This window comes from Triturus cristatus, chromosome 4_1, assembly GCF_964204655.1.
Source record: "Triturus cristatus chromosome 4_1, aTriCri1.1, whole genome shotgun sequence".
NCBI lineage: Eukaryota > Metazoa > Chordata > Amphibia > Caudata > Salamandridae > Triturus > Triturus cristatus.
In genome coordinates, this window is record NC_140585.1 from 134,040,704 (window position 1) to 134,045,703 (window position 5,000).

The following is a 5,000-nucleotide window of genomic DNA, read 5'->3' on the forward strand; positions in this document are numbered from 1 at the left end:
AGATGATTTTTAGCATGTAGGTGGTATGCATGATGGAGAACATATTATTGAAAGGTATTCAGGTTTACATCCCATAGTGTTCTTTCAGCTCTTTTCGCTGGAAGCACTTTTTTGGAATCTATATATTGAGAATTTTATGAGTACGATATGCTTTTGTTTTCCTTTTTCCATACAAACCTCTTTCCTCATGAGTTTAAAGCTCATTTGTATGCTCTACATAGCTCTGGACGTTTCCAGACGTGGAGTGAAACTGTTTTGAAAGTAGTACAAATTGCTCCTTCCTGCATATGCTAATTTTTCACACTCACATAGGTTGTATAAGTTTTATGAATCCTGGCTTGACCTATTCAAGTAGCTGAAAGCCTGTCACCACCTCTAGAAACAAGATTCACACCAATCCAATTCAAATCATTTTTTCCAAAAGAATATGTTCTGGCCGGTCGAAAATGCATCTCACAAAAATAGGCATTTAAAAATCTACTTTGCAGTTTCAGAACACTAACATGACTGTGAAGTGTACACAAGTAAAATGGGACAGTTTCAAAGTACCTAATCCCTCATAAACTTCCGAGAGGAAGCATGTAATAAATCTACCTAATTTTCTGGAAAAGAAAGAGGGAGGATTTTTGGTATCACCTCAGATGGGACTCGAACCCACAATCCCTGGCTTAGGAGGCCATTGCCTTATCCATTAGGCCACTGAGGCACACATGCATAGCTCTTTTCTAGAGGCATTATTTAAATGTATTCTATGGTCAGACACCGGTGTGTGCACACAGGGCATTTCTCACTTCTCTCTATAAGTAAACTTCCCATTTTCATCCTCTTCCATCCCCGACTTTAACGCTCTCTTCTATGCTATAATGGAGACTTTGCAATTTTAGCAAGTGGAGAGAAATTGGAGAACCACTTTCGACTCCACACTTCTTCTTCACTTACTTCTTTTCTCAATATACTGGGCTTAGAATATGGTATCAAGCCATCCTTATCATCAGTAGGACACGGAAAGAGGCACTAAGTCTCCTAACCAAGTTCAACCACACTCTGCAACTTAACCATTGCACTACAAATTAGGCAACGGGGGCATCAGCAAAGGCAGCCAATGTGCCGATCCTTTATACATTTTGTGTAGTACTTTTCTTACTCGGAGGCAAAATCAGCACTTTAACTGCCCAAATCATACAGATTTTACACATGTAGCACTCTATGCACACATAGGCACACACCTTGCAGTTCTTCTACACACACTTAAGCTAAAAACCCATTCTGTCACGTCAAAATTCTGCAAACCTATTACATATTCAGTGCGTCGGCATAGAAGCACTTTTTAATGCCACTAAAATGCACAAGTAGTTAGACTGAAGATGCAACCTGAATGAGTTTACAGTATGTACTCCACTTTATTAATGATTAGTAATGAGAAAGTGAGGACTACAAAAGTATTGGAAAATACTTTTTCCACTCTGAATGTAAAGCAGATTGTGTGACCATTGGCCAAAAACGACCACGAAGGGACTCGAACCCTCAATCTTCTGATCCGAAGTCAGACGCCTTATCCATTAGGCCACGCGGTCATCCGTCCACCTGAGATGATTTTTATCATGTAGGTGGTATGCATGGATGGAGAACATATTATTGAAAGGTATTCAGGTTTACATCCCATAGTGTTCTTTCAGCTCTTTTCGCTGGAAGCACTTTTTTGGAATCTATATATTGAGAATTTTATGAGTACGATATGCTTTTGTTTTCTTTTTTCCATACAAACCTCTTTCATCATGACTTTAAAGCTCATTTGTATGCTCTACATAGCTCTGGACGTTTCCAGACGTGGAGTGAAACTGTTTTGAAAGTAGTACAAATTGCTCCTTCCTGCATCTGCTAATTTTTCACACTCACATAGGTTGTATAAGTTTTATGAATCCTGGCTTGACCTATTCAAGTAGCTGAAAGCCTGTCACCACCTCTAGAAACAAGATTCAGACCAATCCAATTCATATCATTTTTTCCAAAGGAATATGTTCTGGCCGGTCGAAAATGCATCTCACAAAAATAGGCATTTAAAAATCTACTTTGCAGTTTCAGAACACTAACATGACTGTGAAGTGTACACAAGTAAAACGGGACAGTTTCAAAGTACCTAATCCCTCATACAATTCTGAGAGGAAGCATGTAATAAATCTACCTAATTTTCTGGAAAACAAAGAGGCAGGATTTTTGTTATCACCTCAGATGGGACTCAAACCCACAATCCCTGGCTTAGGAGGCCAGTGCCTTATCCATTAGGCCACTGAAGCACACATGCATAGCTCTTTTCTAGAGGCATTATTTAAATGTATTCTATGGTCAGACACCGGTGTGTGCACACAGGGCATTTCTCACTTCTCTCTATAAGTAAACTTCCCATTTTCATCCTCTTCCATCCCCGACTTTAACGCTCTCTTCTATGCTATAATGGAGACTTTGCAATTTTAGCAAGTGGAGAGAAATTGGAGAACCACTTTCGACTCCACACTTCTTCTTCACTTACTTCTTTTCTCAATATACTGGGCTTAGAAAATGGTATCAAGCCATCCTTATCATCAGTAGGACACGGAAAGAGGCACTAAGTCTCCTAACCAAGTTCAACCACACTCTGCAACTTAACCATTGCACTACAAATTAGGCAACGTGGGCATCAGCAAAGGCAGCCAATGTGCCGATCCTTTATACATTTTGTGTAGTACTTTTCTTACTCGGAGGCAAAATCAGCACTTTAACTGCCCAAATCATACAGATTTTACACATGTACCACTCTATGCACACATAGGCACACACCTTGCAGTTCTTCTACACACACTTAAGCTAAAAACCCATTCTGTCACGTCAAAATTCTGCAAACCTATTACATATTCAGTGCGTCGGCATAGAAGCACTTTTTAATGCCACTAAAATGCACAAGTAGTTAGACTGAAGATGCAACCTGAATGAGTTTACAGTATGTACTCCACTTTATTAATGATTAGTACTGAGAAAGTGAGGACTACAAGAGTATTGGAAAAGACTTTTTCCACTCTGAATGTAAAGCAGATTGTGTGACCATTGGCCAAAAACGACCACGAAGGGACTCGAACCCTCAATCTTCTGATCCGAAGTCAGACGCCTTATCCATTAGGCCACGCGGTCATCCGTCCACCTGAGGTGATTTTTATCATGTAGGTAGTATGCATGGATGGTGGTATGCATGGATTATTGAAAGGTATTCAGGTTTACATCCCATAGTGTTCTTTCAGCTCTTTTCGCTGGAAGCACTTTTTTGGAATCTATATATTGAGAATTTTATGAGTACGATATGCTTTTGTTTTCCTTTTTCCATACAAACCTCTTTCATCATGACTTTAAAGCTCATTTGTATGCTCTACATAGCTCTGGACGTTTCCAGACGTGGAGTGAAACTGTTTTGAAAGTAGTACAAATTGCTCCTTCCTGCATATGCTAATTTTTCACACTCACATAGGTTGTATAAGTTTTATGAATCCTGGCTTGACCTATTCAAGTAGCTGAAAGCCTGTCACCACCTCTAGAAACAATATTCACACCAATCCAATTCATATCATTTTTTCCAAAGGAATATGTTCTGGCCGGTCGAAAATGCATCTCACAAAAATAGGCATTTAAGAATCTACTTTGCAGTTTCAGAACACTAACATGACTGTGAAGTGTACACAAGTAAAATGGGACCGTTTCAAAGTACCTAATCCCTCATAAACTTCTGAGAGGAAGCATGTAATAAATCTACCTAATTTTCTGGAAAGGAAAGAGGGAGGATTTTTGTTATCACCTCAGATGGGACTTGAACCCACAATCCCTGGCTTAGGAGTCCAGTGCCTTATCCATTAGGCCACTGAGTCACACATGCATATCTCTTTTCTAGAGGCATTATTTAAATGTATTCTATGGTCAGACACCGGTGTGTGCACACAGGGCATTTCTCACTTCTCTCTATAAGTAAACTTCCCATTTTCATCCTCTTCCATCCCCGACTTTAACGCTCTCTTCTATGCTATAATGGAGACTTTGCAATTTTAGCAAGTGGAGAGAAATTGGAGAACCACTTTCGACTCCACACTTCTTCTTCACTTACTTCTTTTCTCAATATACTGGGCTTAGAAAATGGTATCAAGCCATCCTTATCATCAGTAGGACACGGAAAGAGGCACTAAGTCTCCTAACCAAGTTCAACCACACTCTGCAACTTAACCATTGCACTCCAAATTAGGCAACGGGGGCATCAGCAAAGGCAGCCAATGTGCCGATCCTTTATACATTTTGTGTAGTACTTTTCTTACTCGGAGGCAACATCAGCACTTTAACTGCCCAAATCATACAGATTTTACCAATGTAGCACTCTATGTACACATAGGCACACACCTTGCAGTTCTTCTACACACACTTAAGCTCAAAACCCATTCTGTCACGTAAAAATTCTGCAAACCTATTACATATTCAGTGCGTCGGCATAGAAGCACTTTTTAATGCCACTAAAATGCACAAGTAGTTAGACTGAAGATGCAACCTGAATGAGTTTACAGTATGTACTCCACTTTATTAATGATTAGTAATGAGAAAGTGAGGACTACAAGAGTATTGGAAAATACTTTTTCCACTCTGAATGTAAAGCAGATTGTGTGACCATTGGCCAAAAACGCCCACGAAGGGACTCGAACCATCAATCTTCTGATCCGAAGTCAGACGCCTTAACCATTAGGCCACGCGGCCAACCGTCCACCTGAGATGATTTTTATCATGTAGGTGGTATGCATGGATGGAGAACATATTATTGAAAGGTATTCAGGTTTACATCCCATAGTGTTCTTTCAGCTCTTTTCGCTGGAAGCACTTTTTTGGAATCTATATATTGAGAATTTTATGAGTACGATATGCTTTTGTTTTCCTTTTTCCATACAAACCTCTTTTCTCATGAGTTTAAAGCTCATTTGTATGCTCTACATAGCTCTGGACGT

The 5,000-nt window shown here is 39.7% G+C and overlaps 3 non-coding genes across 3 annotated transcripts; all 3 read right to left on the reverse strand.

Moving 5' to 3' along the window:
- Positions 1 to 633: 633 nt before the first annotated feature.
- Positions 634 to 706, reverse strand: TRNAR-CCU (transfer RNA arginine (anticodon CCU)). The gene has a single exon. It is a non-coding gene; the product is annotated as a tRNA-Arg (tRNA).
- A 795-nt stretch (positions 707 to 1,501) lies between these two features.
- On the reverse strand, positions 1,502 to 1,574 carry TRNAR-UCG (transfer RNA arginine (anticodon UCG)). Its single transcript has one exon. It is a non-coding gene; the product is annotated as a tRNA-Arg (tRNA).
- A 1,515-nt stretch (positions 1,575 to 3,089) lies between these two features.
- Positions 3,090 to 3,162, reverse strand: TRNAR-UCG (transfer RNA arginine (anticodon UCG)). Its single transcript has one exon. It is a non-coding gene; the product is annotated as a tRNA-Arg (tRNA).
- Between the last annotated feature and the right edge of the window lie 1,838 nt (positions 3,163 to 5,000).